The 19,465-nt window shown below is 45.8% G+C and overlaps 1 long non-coding RNA gene across 2 annotated transcripts in view; it reads left to right on the top strand.

Annotated features, from left to right (window-relative positions):
* The window catches only part of LOC140479388 (uncharacterized), a 74,715-nt gene that overhangs the window by 22,342 nt on the left and 32,908 nt on the right, over nt 1-19,465 (top strand). The window contains exons 2-3 of one of the 2 annotated variants that reach the window (XR_011961013.1): nt 5,092-5,219; nt 15,597-15,731. This is a non-coding gene — a long non-coding RNA (uncharacterized lncRNA). Of the gene's footprint in view, nt 1-5,091; nt 5,220-10,461; nt 10,539-15,596; nt 15,732-19,465 lie in introns of those variants that run through there. The other variant, XR_011961014.1, reaches the window with a different exon arrangement.

Raw genomic sequence — 19,465 nt, 5'->3', positions numbered from 1 at the left:
GGCGAGTAGTAGCCAGAATTTACATTCAGACTGACTCTACCTCATGATCTGCGGCCAAATGCTTTCTCTGTAATGCCTTTGTTATCCATTATTGTTAGCGTTGCCCATTTTGCCTGAGTTTGCACAAGATTACAAACCACTGAATATTTTGTTCACCCTGTATCCATGTCTCCCTGGTGTCTAAATCTCTTTTATCTCTGTCTCACAAATCCATCGACCTTATTGCAGCAACGTTGTCCATTTAAAAAAAAACATAATATACTCTCTTCCACAATTTTCTGTCACAAATCTATTTGCTGATGTACAATTTTAGTTAAACTCTGTCCCATCCTGTTCCTTTCTGCTTGTCTTCAGCCACATTCCCATGCTGTTCCATTGCTTCACCTTTTCCCTTTGGATTTGGAAAGCTCCTTTCACCTGCATCCTCTCTGTCAGTTTAAAGCCCTGTCCATAAACCTACCGACATGTTTGGCCAGGACACTGCTCCCAGCACAGTTCCAGGGGGACCATCCTAATAGATTTTTTTTTAAATCAGGTATGGGATGTGTGAGTCTCTGGCTGACCAGCCTTTCTTGCCCAGTCCTAGCTGCCCTTGAACTGAGTAGCTTGCTTGGCCATTTCAGAGGGTAATTGAGAGGCAACCACTTTGCTGTGGGCATGTCGTGCAGACCACGTGAGGATAGGCAGATGTCCTTCTCTAAAGGACAAGTGTTTGGATTTGTTGTACATCAGTAATGGTTTCATACTTATTTGTGGATTGTTAATTATTATTTTTTAAATTATTGATTACAAATGTCTCCTTTTCAGATGGCGGGATTCAATCCTGCCTCCCCTGAACATTAGCTGAGGTTTTGGATACATTCTCTCGCAATAATACCACTAGGCCATTGCTTCACCTGCTCACTGGGTGCTCATCCCTGAGCACTGATACCAGGGCATCATGAAGCTAAACCCATTCTTCCAACACAATTGTGTGATCCTGACATCTTCCAGCAATCTGGGACTATTACTTAATATCGCTCCATTTTCCAGATCTCTGTGGGACTCAGTGCCATTCTCCATGTGTAACCCTCACTGCATCTGTTTAATTTCCCATTCTGTCTATTTCTCTGTCTCCTGTAGGTATTCAGGAAAGTCCTGACTCAATAGCCTTCCCAGCTGCTGGGTGGATCGTCCATCACCTCATTGAACGCAGTTGGTCTGCCAGAGAGAGACAAAGGGAAAGGAGATCTGGAGCCTTCAATAATTCCTGTAGTGAGGTCAGGTCACCCACAGTGCACAGAGCAAAGAACAATGAGAGGGCTCCAAACATCTGTTAACACAACATGACATAGATACAGTGCTGGAGGGGAGCACAGTACACACACACACACCCCAGGCTCAATCACCATCCCAATGTAAGTTCTGTTATATTAAAACTCACTACTCTAACAGCGTATCTATGGCATGTCTTGTGGTCCAGTGTCTTCAATAATTTTTAATTCCTATAACAGATCCTATCGCTGTAACCTCCTCCTTTCCCGATAGTCCCTCCACATATTTGACATGTACTGCATTCCAGACTACCATCCCTATCCCTGTAACTTGCTTCAGTGTCTACAACATGCCTTATCTCGGTACTCTCCTCCTCAAGTAAGGTAAAAACCAGGACTGCAGATGCTGGAAACCAGAGTCTAGATTAGAGTGGTACTGGAAAAGCACAGCAGGTCGGGCAACATCCGAGGAGCAGGAAATCGACGTTTCAGGCAAAAGCCCTTCATCAGGAACAGAGGCCAGGAGCCTGCAGAGTAGGGAGATAAATGAGAGGGGGTGGGGGGGCGGGGGGGGAATGGGGGGAAAGTAGCATCGAGTACAATAGGTGAATGGGGTGGGGAAGAAGGTGATAGATCAGAGTGGAGGATGGGGGAAGGTAGCAAAGAGTACAATAGGTGAATAGGGGTGGGGATGGGGGTGATAGGTCAGAGAGGAGGGTGGAATGGATCGGTGGGAAGGGAGATAGGCCATTGGGACAGGTCATGGGGGGGCTGAGCTGGAAGGCTGGAGGTGGGGTGAGATGGGGAAGGAGAAATGAGGAAACTGGTGAAGCCCACATTGATGCCCTGGGGTTGAAGTGTTCCGAGGCGGAAGGTGAGGCGTTCTTCCTCCAGGTGTTGGGTGTTGAGGGAGTGGCGGTGGAGGAAGCCCAGGACCTGCATGTCCTCGGCAGAGTGGGAGGGGGAGTTGAAATGTTGGGTCACAGGGCGGTGGGGTTGATTGGTGCGGGTGTACCAGAGATGTTCCCTAAAGTGCTCTGCGAGGAGGTGTCCAGTCTCCCCAATGTAGAGGAGACCGCATCAGGAGCAATGGATACAATAAATGATATTGGTGGATGTGCAGGTAAAACTTTGGATGTGGAAGGCTCCTTTAGGGCCTTGGATGGTGCTGAGTGGGGAGGTGTGGGCGCAGGTTTTGCAATTCCTGCAGTGGCAGGAGAAGGTGCCAGGAAGGGAGGGTGGGTTTTTGGGGGGCGTGGAACTGACCAGGTAGTCATTGAGGGAATGATCTTTGCGGAAAGTGGAGAGGGGTGGGGAGGGAAATATATCCCTGGTGGTGGGGTCCGTTTGGAGGTGGCGGAAATGTCGGCAGATGATTTGGTTTATGCGAAGGTTGGTGGGGTGGAAGGTGAGCACCAGGGGCGTTCTGTCCTTGTTACGGTTGGAGGGGTGGGGTTTGAAGGCGGAGGTGCGGGATGTGGACGAGATGCGTTGGAGGGCATCTTTAACCACGTGGGAAGGAAAATTCCAATCTCGAAAGAAGGAGGCTATCTGGTGTGTTCTGTAGTGGAACTGGCCCTCCTGGGAGCAGGTACAGTGGAGGCGGAGGAATTGGGAATTGGGGTTGGGAATTTTGCAGGCGGTTGGGTGGGAAGATATGTAATCCAGGTAGCTGTGGGAGTCGGTAGGTTTGTAAAAAAATGTCGGTGGCAATTCGGTTGTCATTAATGGGGATGGAGAGGTCCAGGAAGGGGAGGGAGGGATCAAAGATGGTTCAGGTAAATTTAAGGTCGGGGTGGAATGTGATGGTGAAGTTGATGAATTCCTCAACTTCCTCGAGGGAGCACGAGGTAGTGCCAATGCAGTCGTCAATGTAGCGGAGGAAGACGTGGGGAGTGGTGCCATTGTAACTATGGAAGATGGACTGTTCTGCAAAGCCAACAAAGAGACAGGCATAGCTGGGGCCCATACGGGTGCCCATGGCTACCCCTTTGGTCTGGAGGAAGTGGGAGGATTTGAAGGGAAAATTGTTAAGGGTGAGGACCAGTTCAGCCAAACGAATGAGAGTATCAGTGGAAGGGTACTGTTGTGAACGTCGGGAGAGGAAGAAACGGAGGGCTTGGAGGTCCTGGTCATCGTGGATGGAGGTGTAGAGGGATTGGATATCCATTGTGAAGATGAGGCGTTGGGGGCCAGGGAAACAGAAGTCTTGGAGGAGTGGAGAGTGTGAGTGGTGTCTCGAACGGATGTGGGTAATTCCTGGACTGGGGGATAGGACAATGTCGAGGGAGGCAGACATGAGTTTGGTGGGGTAGGAGCATGCTGAGACAATGGGTCGGCCAGGGTGGTCAGGCTTGTGGATCTTGGGAAGGAGGTAGAACCGGGCAGTGGGGAATCCCGACAATGAGGTTGGAAGCTGTGGGTGGGAGATCTCCTCCTGAGGTGATGAGGTTCTGTATGCTCTGGGAGATGACGGTTTGGTGATGGGAGGTGGGTCATGGTAGAGGGGGTGGTAGGAGGAGGTGTCTTTGAGTCAGCATCATGGCTTCAGTGGTGCAGAGGTCAGTGCACCAGACTACCACTGCACCCCCTTTATCTGCTGGTTTGATGGTGAGGTCGGTATTGGAGCAGAGGAAGTGGAGGGCTGCACATTGTGAGGGTGAGAGGTTGGAGTGGGGGAGGGGGTAGATAGGTTGAGGCAGTTAATGTCTCGGTGGAAGTTGGAAATGAAGAAATCGAAGGCAGGTAATAGGCCAGTGCGGGGTGTCCAGGTGGATGGAGTGTATTGGAGGCCGGCAAAGAAGTCCTCAGGAAATAGGTGGGAGTCTTCATTGTAAAAGTAAGCTCTGAGGGGGAGGTGGTGGAAGAAGTGTTCGATGTCACGGCGTGTATTAAATTCATTGATGTGTGGACAGAGGAGGATAAAGGTGAGGCCTTTGCTGACGACTGATCATTCGTCCTCAGTGAGGGGGAGGACAGGGGGAAAGGTGAAAACTCGGCAGGACTGGGAGCTGGGACCAGGCGTAGGTGTGGAGCTGGGGGAGGTGACGGAGCCTGTAACTGGAGTGGGTGTGGTGTTAGGGGGAATGGGGATGGAGTCGGAGTCATGAGCAGGGGTGGGGTTCCCCTCAGGGTTCTGGGGGCAGGGATTGTGATGGTGGGTCCTGCGGGGGTGTCAGCAGAATGCAGATGAGTGGCGTTGGTGAGGGCGGAAGTGGTGGCAAACATGGCCGTGGGGGGGGCGTGGAAGTCACTGGGTGTGTGACATCAGCGATGATGTGAGGGGCGGAAGTGATGTCACTTGTGGTGTATGAGGAATTGTGAGGGGCGGAAATGGCATTTACTTTATTTTAACCAATAATTGCCTGTCACAAATCTGTTTGACAATGTCGTATTTTAATTAAACTCAGTCCCTTACTGTTTCTTTTGGTCCTCATTCACATCTCCATGGTGTTCCAATATTTCAACCTTTCTCTTTGGACCTGGGAATTTCCATTCACCTCAGACCTGTCCCCTCCTCATCTGTATCCATTTATATCACACTGCATAATCCTGGTACCAGAGGAGCCTATCCCAATAAAATAGCTCAGTCCTCCCTGAGTACTGGTAGCCGTGCTCACTGGTCAGAACCACTTCTGATGATACCATTGTGTGATCCTGATACATTCCTGCACTCTGCTGATATCACTCAGTCTCTCTCCATGTGATATCCCTCACTGTGTGGGTCTAATTGCTGCCTCTGTCAGTGTCTCTCACTCTTGCAGCTACTCCAGATCCTGAGCCAACAGCATTCTCCACTCCAGCATTCCCATTCTGTCTACTTCTCTGTCTCTTGTAGGTATTCCTGATGTCCCTGACTCAGCAGAATTCCCAATTCCTGTCTCATGCATCACCACATGAAGACAGTTGGTCAGCCAGAGAGAGATGGAGAGTGAGATCTGGAGCCTTCAGTAAATTCTACAGCCGGTAAGATCACTCACAGTAAACAGCACAGGGAGGAGTTAATGGACTTTAATTCAGACCCTGAGGGCATGATGTAGGAACAATGCTGGGCAAGGAACATGAGAAAATTCTCAGGCTTCATGATCACCATCTTGTCTGTAAATTGATCTGTTCCACAGAACCCTCCCTATGTCTGTCAGTTTCTCCATTGTCTGTTTCATCAATACCACTTCCCCTATCTCTATCAGCCCCTACAATTCTGCTTATCCCTGTAAGCTCCTCATATCAGTAAAACTCTCCAAGTTTCTGCCTTTGTCTTTAATCTTAGTTCTGTCACATCTCTCCTTAACTGAAGAAAAACAACTCCTCAGTTCCTTAAGCCATCCTGGTCAGTGTAGTCCTTTCCAGACCTGAAAAATCTCCCTGTCTCTGTGACTTTTTTGAACTCCTACAACCTTCATGATCTCTGTGACCTTCCCGTCACGTCAACAAAAAAGCTCTGTACCTGAGTACCCTCCTCCAGCTGTGAGACTCCTCCTTGTCTCTGGGCACAGTGCAGAGTGACCCTGCTTCTCTCATAAATTAGTTTCTCCATTTCTAATGATGGCTATGAACTCTTCCTGTCTCTAAAACGCACTCCGTCTCTGTAAACTCTGCTGGTCCCGATTGATGGAATTTCCTTCGGTAATTACAAACCTTTATACCTTTAATCTCCTCCAGACGCGACCACACAGTTTATTTCTATAACCTCTATGACTGATAGAGTCATAGAGATGTACAGCACGGACACAAACCCTTCAGTCCAACCCGTCCATGCCAACCAGATATCCCAACCCATTCTAGTCCCACCTGCCAGCACCCAGCCCATATCCCTCCAAACCCTTCCCATTCATATACCCATCCAAATGCCTCTTAAATGTTGCAATTGTCCCAGCCTCTACCACATCCTGTGGCAGCTCATTCCATACACGTACCACCCTCTGCGTGAAAAGGTTGTCCCTTAGGTCTCTTTTATATCATTCCCCTCTCACCCTCAAACTATGCCCTCGAGTTCTGGACTCCCTGACCCCAGGGAAAAGACTTTGTCTATTTATCCTATCCATGCCCCTCATAATTTTGTAAACCTCTGTAAGGTCACCCCTCAGCCTCCGAAGCTCCAGGGAAAACAGCCCCAGCCTGGTCAGCCTCTCCCTGTAGCTCAAATCCTCCAATCCTGGCAACATCCTTGTAAATCTTTTGTGAACCCTTTCAAGTTTCACGACAATTCTTCCGATAGGAAGGAGACCGGAATTGCACAAAATATTCCAACAGTGGCCAAACCAATGTCCTGTACAGCCACAACATGACCTCCCATCTCCTGGACTGAATACTCTGACCAATAAAGGAAAGCATACCAAATGCTGCCTTCACTATCATATCTACCTGTGACTCTACTTTCAAGGAGCTATGAACTTGCACTCCAAGGTCTCTTTGGTCAGCAAAACTCCCTAGGACTTTACCATTACGTGTATAAGTCCTGCTAAGACTTGCTTTCCCAAAATGCAGCACATCGCATTTATCTGAATTAAACTCCATCTGCCAGTTAGCCCATTGTCCCATCTGGTCCAGATCCTGTTGTAACCCTCTTTGCTGTCCACTACACCTCCAATTTTGGTGTCATCTGTCAACTTACTAACTATACCTCTTATGCTCACATCCAAATCATTTATGTAAATGACAAAAAGTAGAGGGCCCAGCACTGATCCTTGTGGCTCTGCACTGGTCACAGGCCTCCAGTCTGATAAAAACCCTCCACCACCACTCACTGTCTTTTACCTTTGAGCCAGTTCTGTATCCAAATGGCTACTTCTCCCTGTATTCCATGAGATCTAACCTTGCTAATCAGCCCCCCATAGGGGACATTGTCGAATGCCTCACTGAAGTCCACACAGATCACATCTATCATCTGCCCTCCTCAATCTTCTTTGTGAAATCTTCAAAAAAATCAATCAAGTTTATGGGACATGATTTCCCACGCACAAAGCCATATCGACTATTCCTAATCAGTCCTTGCCTTTCCAAATACATGTGCATCTTGTCCCTCAGGATTCCCTCCAACAACTTGCCCACCGCCGAGGTCAGGCTGACTGGTCTATAGTTCCCTGAATTGTCTTTACCACCCTTCTTAAACAGTGGCACCACGTTTGCCAAACTCCAGTCTTCTGGCACCTCACCTGTGACTATCGATGATACAAATATCTCAGGAAGAGGCCCAGCAATCACTTCTCTAGCTTCCCACAGAGTTCTCGGGTACACCTGATCAGGTCCTGGGGATTTATTCACCTGTAACCGTTTCAAGACATCCAGGACTTCCTCCTCTGTAATCTGAACGTTTTGCAAGATGTCACCATCTATTTCCCTACAGTTTATATCTTCCATATGCTTTTCCACAGTAAATACTGATGCAAACTATTCAATTAGTATCTCCCCCATTTTCTGCGGCTCCACACAAAGGCCGCCTTGCTGATCTTTGTTGGGCCCTATTCTCTCCCTAGTTACCCTTTTTTCCTTAATGTATTTGTAAAAACCCTTTGCATTCTCCTTAATTCTATTTGTCAGACCTATCTCATGTCCGTGTTTTGCCCTCCTGATTTCCCTCTTAAGTATATTCCAACTTCCTTTATACTCTTCTAAGGATTCACTCGATCTTTCCTGTCTATACCTGACACATGCTTCCTGCTTTTTCTGAACCAAACACTCAATTTCTTTAGTCATCCAGAATTCCCAATACTTACCAGCCTTCCCCTACACCCTGACAGGAATATACTTTCTCTGGACTCTTGTTATCTCATTTCTGAAGGCTTCCCATTTTCCAGCCGTCCCTTTAGCTGCGAATATCTGCCTCCAATCAGCTTTCAAAAGTTCTTGCCATATACCGTCAAAATTGGCCTTTCTCCAATTTAGAACATCAACTTTTAGATCTGGTCTATCCTTTTCCATCACTATTTTAAAACAAATAGAATTATGGTCGCTGGCCTCAAAGAGCTCCCCTTCTGACACCTCACTCACCTGCCCTGTTTATTTCCTAACCTAAAGTTTTGCACCTTCTCTAGTAGGTACATCCACATACTGAATCAGAAAATTGTCTTATACACACTTAAGAAATTCCTCTCCCTCTAAACCTTTAACACTATGGCAGTCCCAGTCAATGTTTGGAAAGTTAAAATCCCCTACCATACCTACCCTATTATTCTTACAGATAGCTGAGATATCCTTTCAAGTTTGGTTGGCAATTTCCCTTTGACTATTGGGGGGTCTGTAATACAATCCCAATAAGGTGATCATCCCTTTCTTATTTCTCAGTTCCACCCAAATAACTTCCCTGGATGTATTTCTGGGAATATCATCCCTCAGCACAGCTATAATGCTATCCCTTATCAAAAATGCCACTCCCCTCCTCTCTTGCCTCCCTTTCTATCCTTCCTGTAGCATTTGTATCCTGGAACATTAAGCTGCCAGTCCTGCCCATCCCTGAGCCATGTTTCTGTAATTGCTATGATATCCCAGTCCCATGTTCCAAACCATACCATGAGTTAATCTGCCTTCCCTGTTAGGCCCCTTGTATTGAAATAAATGCAGCTTAATTTATTAGTCCTACCTTGTCCCTGCCTGCCCTGACTGTTTGACTCACTTCTGTTCTCAGCTGTACCTGTCTCGGATCGAGCTCCCAAAATCCTCCCTGTGATTGTTATCACGTCCCATCCCTGCATTCCTCCAAATCCCTGTAATGTCCTCCCATTCCTAACACCCGCCCTGTATCTGTCACCTGTCCCAGCTTCCACAACCATCCCTATCTCTGTAAGACACCTCCCACCCCCTGTCCCAGTTACTCCAGCCCGCTGTATCACTAAATGCCAGTCGTCACTATAATATCAGAGTAAGGTGTGAAAGCAGGAATACTGTACTGGGTTAATGATCAGTCGTGATCATATTGAATGGTGGGACTGACTCTGTGGTCAAATGGCCGATACCTGCTCTTCTTTCCTGTGCTTCTCTATAAACTTACTATCTATATAACCTCCATCAGTCCCCACAGCCCTCCCTATCTCCATAAACTCCTTCAGTCCCCACGACTCTTCCTATCGAAGTAACCTGAATCATTCCCCACAAACCTCCCTAACTCCATAACCTCCAAAAGGCCCCACGACCCTCCCTATCTCCATAATCACATCCTGAGCCAACGACCCTCCCATTCAGAGTAACCTCCTTCAATCCCCATCATCCTCCTGATCTGTGAAACCTCCTTCAGGCCCAACAGCCCTGCAGATCTCTTTGGCCCCTTTCAGGCCCCACATCACTCCCTATCTCCATAATGTTCTTCAGTTACCACTGCACTCTCTGTGTCCATCATCTCATACAGTCCCCACATCACTCCCTATCTCCATAATGTTCTTCAGTCACCACTGCACTCTCTGTGTCCATCATCTCATACAGTCCCCACATCACTCCCTATCTCCATAATGTTCTTCAGTCCCCACTGCACTCTCTGTGTCCATAATCTCATACAGTCCCCACATCACTCCCTATCTCCATAATGTCCTTCAGTCCCCATGAACCTCCTTAATTCCAAAACATCTATTACCTGTTGAACCTGTAAGCTACCTTTTTCAGATTGACAAACATGAACTCCCATAACCCTTTCTGCTGCCAGTCAGGAACCAAACAGTGTTAGCCTGACAGTAGGTCGGGAGCTGAAATATGTTTGAAAGGATATGTCAATGAACAATAACTGGACCCTTAGAAATGCTTTTAATAAAAAGAGAATGTGTTTTTGAGCCTGTTGGATTTTATTTTTATTGGTGTGAATATAAATCGCAGTATAGATACAGGTGTAGGGGTGGTTGTACCGAAGATATGGTTTATTTGAATTTTCAGAAACCTTTACACAGGTTTCAATAAGGGCTAAAGAATAACTTGGTAGAGAATAGGGCACCTTAACTGTCAGGAGGTGGGTGAGATATTAGACAAAATAGTGTTGTCAGAATTTACTGTGGACAAAGACATGGAAGCTCGGGAACGTGGGGAAATAAATAGTGATGTCTTGGAAAGAATCCTCAACAGAGAAGAGAAAGTGCTGGAATCTTAAAATAAATAAAGGTAGATCAATCCTCAGTCACTTATTAGGTCCATCCTAGAACATTGTGGGATTCTGGGGAAGAGATTGCAGTGTCCCTAACAGAGATATTTATATTATCAACAGACACAATGAGTTACTGGAAGACTGGAAGGTGGCTAATGCTGTTCCATCACTTAAGGTCTGCAAGGAGCAGCCAGGAAATCACAGCCCAGTGAGCCCAGTGCTGGGTAAGTTGTTGGAGGAGATTCTGAGAGAAAGGAGCTACATATCTTTGGAAAGTCAAGGGCTGATTAGAGATAGTCAGCATGGCTTTGAGAGTGGGAAACCGTGTTTCACAAACTGGATTGACTCTTCGAGGAGTTGACCAAGAGATAGATGAAGGCAGAGCAGTCAGTGTTGTCTACAGCAAAGCATTTGACAAGGTTCCGGGGGATGTAGAACATCTTGTCAAGAGGAAGAAGGAAGCTAACTTAGGTTTGAGGAACCAAGGATCAGAAGCAGGGCTCCAGAGAGTTACATGGGGCAGCACGGTGGCTCAGTGGTTAGCACTGCTGCCTCATAGCACTAGGGACGTGATTTCAATTCCAGCCCCAGGCGACTGTCTGTGTTGAGTTTGCACATTCTCTCCATGTCTGCGTGGGTTTCCGACAGGTGCTCCGGTTTCCACCCACAGCCCAAAGATGTGCAGGTTTGGTGAATCAGCCATGTGTTGTTCAAGAAAGGGAATAGAGGTAATCCTGGGAATCACAAACCTGTCAGTCTTCTGTCTGTGATGTGCAGATTATTGGAGAGGACTCTGAGAGACAGGATTTATGATTCCTTGGAAAATCATAGTTTGATTAGAGGAAGTCATCATGGCTTTGTAAGGGACAGGTCATGCATCACAAATCTTATTGAATCCTTTGAGAATGTGACAAAACACATTTCTGGCTCATTGAGAAAGTACAGAGCATGGGATACAGGGAAACCTGCCTGTCTGGATAGAGAATTCCTGGCCCATAGAAGACAGAGGGTGATGACAGATGGAAATCATTCAGCCTGGAGCTCAGTGACCAGTGGTTTGCTGCAGGGAGAGGTCAAAAAATCTCTGCTCTTTGTGATTTTATGAATGACTTGGATGTGTGAGTGAAAGAGTGGGTAAGTAGGTTTGCCAATGACACGAAGGTTGGTGGAGTGGTGAATAGTGTGGATGTCTGCTGGAGGTTGCAATGGAACATTGACAGGATGTAGAGCTGGGCTGAGAAGTGGCAGATGAAGTCAAATCTGGAAAAGTGTGAATTGATGCATTTTGGAAGGTGAGACTTGAATGCAGAATACAGGGATAAAGGCAGAATACTGAATAGTGTGGAGGAACAGATGGACCTTGGATTTCATGACCAGAGATCCATCAAATTTGCCACCAAGCTGTGATCGTGTTGTTAAGAAAGAATATGTTGTATTGGCTTTCATTAGCTGGGGGATTGAGTTTTAAAGCCATGAGGTTATGCTGCAGCTGTATACAGCCCTGTTTAGATCCCAATTAGAATATTGTGTTCAGTTTTGGTCCCTTCATTACAGGAAGGATGTGGAAGCTTTAGACAGGGTAAAGAGGAGATTTACCAGGATGCTACCTGAACTGGAGGGCATGTCTTATGAAGAAAGGTTGAGGGAGCTAAGGCTTTTCTCATTGGAGTGAAGAAGAGTGTGGTGTGATTTGGTAGAGGTGAACAAGATGATGGGGGGCAAAGATAGAGTGAACAGTGAGAGACCTCTTTATCCCATGGCATACATGGTACAAGGGGGCATAATTGTAAGGTGATTGGAGGATAGGTAAGGGGAGATCTCAGATGGAGGTTCTTTACACAGAGAGTGGTGGGTGGATGGAACGGGACATTTTAACAGACTCTTGGATAGGCACATGGATGACAGCAAAATGAAGGTTATGTAAGTTAGTTTGATCTTACAGTCGGGTAAAAGATGGGCATGGCATCATGACCGAAAGGTCTTGAGCTGTACTGATCTGTGTTCTACATTCTGTATGGTAAACTGTGTAATAAGCTCAGATCAATGTAAATGGATATGGCATTCAGGAGGAGCTAGTCAACTGGATACAAAATTGGGCTTGATGGTTGGAGACAGAGGGTGGTGGGAGACATTTTGCCTTTCTGACTGGAGACATGTGACCAGCGGTGAAGTGAGTCCCCCTGTTGTTTGTCATTTGGATAAATAGTTTGGATGGGAATATTGGTTTTGTGGTAAGTAAGGATTTTTGAGTGACACTGAAATTGGTGGTAAAGTGGACAGTGAAGAAGATTATCTATGATACAACAGGATGAACAGGACTGCTGGGATAGTGGGCTGAAGAATAGCAGATGGAGTTTAATTAGATAAATGTGAAGTGTTTCATTTTGGTGAAACAAACCAGGGTGGGACTTGTACAGTTAATGTTCGGACCCTGGTTGTTTTGTCAGTCAGAGACCCAGGGATGCAGGTACACAGTCCTTTGAAAGTGGTGTCACAGGTAGACAGGTTGGTGAAGCAGGCGTTTGGGATGGTTACCTTCTTTGGGTAGAGCATTGAGAGTAGAAGTTGGGACGTCATGTTGTGGCTATACAGGACATTGGTGAGGCCACCATAAAAGCATTGTTGACAAGTAGGAAGTACTCATCTGGTTCACTTACGTCCTTTAGGGAAGACCATCTGACATTCTTACCTGGTCTGGCCTGCACGTGACACCAGACCCACAGCAATATGGATGACTCTGTGCTATACTCTGGGTAATTAGCAGTGGGGCAAAGAATGTTGGTCCAATCAGTGACACCCTCATCCCATGAATGAATAAATAAAAAAATACATATATCCCTCCCTACCTCTGCAAACCCCTCCAGCTGCAGCAATCCGTACTGGCTTTGTAACACCATTCAGACCCTGACCACTCTCTGCAACACTCTCACCACCTCCGGCACCTTCAGCTCTCCCAGTTCCTTTTGTGACATAAAACCTTGACATTTATTCCCTCTTCCATCTGACCTCCTGCGAGCAGACCTTTTGCAATCCCTTTAAAACTTACTTCTAAAACATTCTCTCACTTCAGGATTTTAAGTACTTTTTGGTGATCCTCCAAGCCCGATAATCTAATATGATCCTTTTTACTTGAGTGTGGGACCAATGGAGATTTCTTGCTGAGGATTTGTCTGTTTCAATGGAATGTCCTTTTGTTGAGTGTTTTACACTGCTCCTTCAAATGTTTTCCAATGTTCATTTACAGACACCTATTTCAGTCTGTTTAGCCTGTTTACCTTGGTCAGTTCTCCTCTCAAACTCATGTTATTGGTTATTTTTTTGGAGTTGTAGCTTGTCCTTTCTGTGATTCACTTTAAAACTTTATATTTCTTTAAACTGCAATTTATCACAATTTCTCTGAGGATCTCTCCAGGTGACATTACTCATTCACGAAGTTTCATCACACAACAGTCACTCTGAGACAGTTACGTCCCTCGCCAGTTGCACAATGTGTTATTCTAAGAAACACTGAAAACTAATTCTCTGAACTCCTCTTCCAATATCACTCTTGCCAGTGTGACTGTCCCACATTTTGTGAATATTGATGTTTCCCAAAATTATCACAATGCCTTTGTTAAAAAATTCCAATGAGTTCCTGTGCAATGCAGTGATGAGCAATGGAATGCTGTTTGGTGGCTAAAACTGTTCTGCTGCTTGTGTCCTTGGGAAGTAGTAACCAGAATTTACATTCAGACTGACTGTACTTCATGATCTGAGACCAAGTGCTTTCTCTGTAATGCCTTTCTTATCCATTATTGTTAGTGTTACCCATTTTGCCTGAGTTTGCACAAGGTTGTGAACCATTGAATATTTATTTCCACCTTTTGTTCACCCTATAACCATGTCTCTCTGTTGAACAAACCTCTTTTATCTCAGTGTCACAAATCCATCTGCCTTATTGATAAGACGTCGTCCATTTAAAAAAAAACATAATTTACTCTTTCCCACAATTTCCTGTCACAAACCTATTCACTGATGTACAGTTTTAGTTAATTGCTTTCAGTCACATCCCCATACTGTTCTGATGCTTCACCTTTTCTCTTTGGATTTGGAAAGCTCCTTTCACCTGAACCCTGTCCCTGCATCCTCTCTGTCAGTTTAAAGCCCTGTCCATAAACCTACTGACATGATTGGCCAGGAAACTGGTCCCAGAACGGTTCCAGTGGGACCATCCTATTGGATTTTTTTATAAATCAGGTAGGAGATGTGGGTGTCTCTGACTGACCAGCCTTTATTGCCCAGCCCTAGCTGCCCGTGAGCTGAGTAGCTTGCTTGGCCATTTCAGAGGGCAATTGAGAGGCAAACACTTTGCTGTGGGTATGCCTTGCCACGTGAGGTATGTGGGTACCACGTGAGGATGATCAGATCTCGTTGTTGAAAGGACAATTGGGTGGCACGGTAGCTCAGTGATTAGTACTCCTGCCTCACAGCACCAGGGTCCCAGGTTCGATTCCAGCCCCGGGCGACTGTGTGGAGTTTGCACATTCTCCACGTGTCTGTGTGAATTCCCCCCGATGCTCCGGTTTCCTCCCACAGTCCAAAGACGCGCTGGTCAGGTGAATTGGCCATGCTAAATTGCCCATGATGTTAGGTGTATTAGGTCGAGGGAGATGGGTCTGAGTGGGTTACTCTTTGGAGGGATGGTGTGGACTGGTTGGGTTGAAAGGCCTGTTTCCACACTGTAGGGAATCTAATCTAAGGGGTTGTGATTTTTGTACATCAGCAATGGTTTCATATTTGTTTATGGATTGTTCATTGCTATTTTTAAAATTATTGATTTTACATTCCACCATATCTTATGGTGGGATTCAACCCTGCCTCTCCTGAACATTAGCTGAGGTTTTGAACAAATGCCCTAACAATAATGTTACTAGGCCATCACTTCACCTGCTCACTGGTTGCTCATCTCTGAACACTGATGCATGAAGCTAAACCCATTCTTCCAACATGATTGTGTGATCCTGAAGTCTTCCTGCACGCTGGTGATATCACTCAATCTCTCTCCATGTGGTATCCCTCACTGTGTGGGTCTAATTGCTGCCTCTGTCAGTGTCTCTCACTCTTGCAGCTGCTCCAGATCCTGAGCTAACAGAATTCTCCACTCCAGAGAGACGCAACAGCACAGGCCAGGGATGGTGTTTGGGATTTTCCAGATATCTGTGGGGCTCATTTCCATTCCCCTTGTGTAACCCTCACTGCATCAGTCTAATTTCCCATTCTGTCTATCTCTCTATCTCCTGTAGGTACTCAGGAAGTTGCTGACTCAATAGACTTCCCAACTGCTGTGTGTCTCATCCATCACCTCATTGAAGATGGTTGGTCAGCCAGAGAGACAAAGGGCAGGGAGATTACGAGCCTTCAATAAATCCTGCAGTGAGGTAAGATCACTCATAGTGCACAGAGCAGAGAGCAATGAGAGGGCTCCAAAGATCGGCTAACAAGACATGACATAGATACAGTGCTGGAGGGGCAGCACAGTACAGTACAGACACACCCCAGACTCAATCACCACCTCTACTTTAACTTATATTGCACTGAGACAGTATGGGGAGTTCATAGTTATCACTCCAGGCCTGTGCTGTCTTAGCGAGCATCAGTACAACAGATGGGAGAGTAGGCCTCCGACGAGAGGTTGGGAATGCTGCCTGGGATCTTTCTGTTCTGTGTTCTCCCTCCAACACTGTATTAAGACTCACTACTCTGCAACACTATCTGTGGCATGGCTTGTGCACCAGTGTCTTCAGTCTTTGTTAACTCCTATAATCGTCCCTGTCCCTGTAACCTCCTCCCTTCCCGATAGTCCCTCCACATATTTGAAATGTACTGCATTCCAGACTACCATCCCTATCGCTGTAACTTGCTTCAGTGTCTACAACATGCCTTATTTTGGTACACAAATCCTCTTTAACTGGATACAGAGTGATACAGCACGGAAACAGAACCTGTGGTCCAACTCCTCAATACTGCCCATGTTACCTAAACTGAACGAGTCTCATTTGCCTGCATTTGGCCCTTATCTCTTCAAACCTTCTCCTCTCCATGTACCTGCCCGAATGTCTTTTCCATGCTGTAATTGTTCTTGTTTCTCCCATGTGCCTGAGGCAGTCTGTTCCGTCTATGCATAATTCTGTGTGGATAATGTTCCCCCTCAGCTCCCTCTTTAAATCCTTGCTCTCTCTCACCTCCCGTTTATCCCTTCTAGTTTTGGACTCACCTACCCTTGGTTATTCACCATTCTTAGGGTCACCCTGTGGCCTCCTCTGCCCAAGTGAAATATTTAGGATAATGTTACAAATATCTCCAACGTATGTAACAAAGTGCTGGCCAATGTCGGCAAGTGTGCCAAATGTCGCTTTCCACACCCTGTCCACCTGTGATGCCACTTCCGAGGAACAATGTAACTTGCACCCCCTGGTCTTTCTCTCTCTCTCTCTCTCTCTCTCTCTCTCTCTCTCTCTCTCTGTTCAACAACCCTGGCCAGAGCCCTTCCATTAACTGTGTTAGTCCTCCCTGGTTTGTCTTAACAAAATCCAACCCCTGAATTAAACTCCATCTTTCATTCCTTGGTCCACTGGCCCAGTTGGTCAAGATCCCCTTTGATAACCGTATTTACTGCCCACTACCATTCATTTGATCATCAACAAACTTTCGCACAATCACTCCTATATTTTCACCCAAATTGTTTATGTCGATGATGCACATCAGTGGACCCAGCCCTGATCCTTTCTTCAATAATGGAATCAAACCATATTCTTGTCATAGAGCCATACAGCTTGGAAACTGACCCTTCAGTTTATACCCACCATAATCTAAAACTAAACTCTTCCCAGCTGCCTGTTGCTGGCCCATATCACTCCAACCCTTCCGTATTCACCTGTTTATCCAAATGTCTTTTAAATGTTGTAATTGTACCCACATCAACCCCTTTCTCAGGAAGTTCATTCCACACTCAAACCACCCTCTGTGCAGCAAATTGCCCCATATCTTTTTTTTTGAACATCTCTCTCCTCTAACCTTAAAAATGTGGCCCCTCCTCTTGAGACTCCCCCATCCTGAGGAAAAGGCATCTACCATTAAATTGATCTATATACCTCATTGTTTTTTCATAAATCTTTAAAGCATCATGTCTTAACCTCCAGGCTCCAGTGAAAAAAGACTCAGCCTATCCAGCCATTTTTCAGATCTCAAGCCTTCCATACCCAGCAATATCCTGTTAAATCTCTTCTGAATGCCTTGCAGCTTAATAATATCCTCCCTGTTAACTGGGTGACCAGAACTGGAGAGAGTATTACAGAACAGACCTCACAAATGTCTACGCAATCTCAACATGACGTCCCAAATCCTCCACTCAATGGACTGAGCAATAGTCAGGCATGCAAAGCACTGTCTTATCCATCCTGTGATGCAAACGTCGAGAATTATGTACCTGAACCCGGAGGGCCCTCTGCTCTAAAACACTAACTGAAGCCTTAACATTAATTGTATAAACTCTACCCTTGTTTATTTTACAAAATGCATTACCTCGTATTTATTCAGATTGAATTCCATCTCTAGTTTTTCAGCCCATTCACTCCCTTCATCAAGATCCCTTTGTAATCTCAGAAAACATCCTTCACTGTCCATGATGCCACCCTCCAGCCTGCCAGCCCATCACACATGACTGTCAGTAGTACACATACCTTTGCTAGGGGCTCCACAATTTCTTCCCTAGCATCCCACAGTGTCCTGTGATACACTTAATCAGGTTCTGGGACTTGCCATAGCTTTGTGTTGTAAAACCCCCAACACCACCTCTTCTATAACATGCACTCTTTTCAAGTCATAGAGATATACAGCATAGAAACAAACCCTTCGGTCTCCAACTCGTCCAGCCTTACCAGAAGATCTAAATAAATCAATTCCCTTTTCCAGCATTTGGCCCATATACGTCTACACCCTTACTATTCAGATGCCCATTCAGATACCTTGTAAATGTTGTCATTGCATCAGTCTCCATTACTTTCTCTTTCAGCTCATTCCATACACACATCACCATGTGTGTGAAGAAGCTGTCCCTTCAGTCCCTCTGTAAACCGATCACCTCTAACCTTAAACCTATGCAGTCTAGTTTTGGACTCCCCACCTTCTGGGAAAAGGCCTTGAATGCTTACCCTATCCATATTGCTCATGTTTATATAAACCTATGTAATGTCACCCCTCAGTCTCTGATTCTCCAGAGACAGTAACCCCAGCTTATTCAGCAACAACCCGGGCAATATCTTGTTAATCTTTTCTGAGCCCTTTCAAGTTTCACAACATCCTGCCTGTAGCAGAGAGACTGGAATTGCAGAGAACTCCAATTGTGGTCTAATGTATTATTCTTGTTCCCTGAGTTCCCCAGACTTTCTCCACAGTAAGTTCTGGAGTGAAAAATTTGTTTCGGATCTTATCAAATATCCTGCAGTTCCACACAACGATGGCCTCATTGATCTTTAATGGACACTATTTTGTCCTGAGTTACTTATGCACTCTTAATATACTGATACAATCACTTTGGATATCCCTTTCCTTCTCTGCTGAGGCTATTTCATTTAACCTTTCTCCATTCCTGTTTTCTACTCAAAGTGTATTCCTACAGCACCTGTATATCCTCAGGGATTCCCTTGATCCAGCTGCCTATACATGACATGTGCCCCCTTTTCCTTGACCAGACCCTCAATAGACAGCCAGTGTTTCCGAATGCTGTCAGCATTGACCTGCACACAAACAGGAAAATGCTGGCGCTGATCGATCAGTTTATCTCACGTTTAAAATATTCTCACTTGCCAAACTTCCATTTCCCTGTAAATAATTCCCATCCCCAATCACATTTTGAAAGTTCCTGGCTAATACGATCAAGATTGGTCAGGCTCCATTTTATAACTTGCACTTGTGGACCAGGCCTGTCCTTTTCCAAAGCTGTTTTCAAACTACTAGAACTGTGGTCACTTTGGCAAAACGCTTTCCCACTCACATCTCAGTCCCTTTCCCTACCTTGTTTCCCAAGTGGAGGTCAGGTTTTGCCCCTTTCTCTTTTCAGACCATTTACATATTGATTGGCAGTTTTCTGGAACACAATTACTAAATTCCTCCC

Source organism: Chiloscyllium punctatum, chromosome 7 (assembly GCF_047496795.1).
Source record: "Chiloscyllium punctatum isolate Juve2018m chromosome 7, sChiPun1.3, whole genome shotgun sequence".
In the NCBI taxonomy this organism is placed as follows: Eukaryota; Metazoa; Chordata; class Chondrichthyes; order Orectolobiformes; family Hemiscylliidae; genus Chiloscyllium; species Chiloscyllium punctatum.
This window is presented reverse-complemented; position numbering and strand designations above follow the sequence as displayed.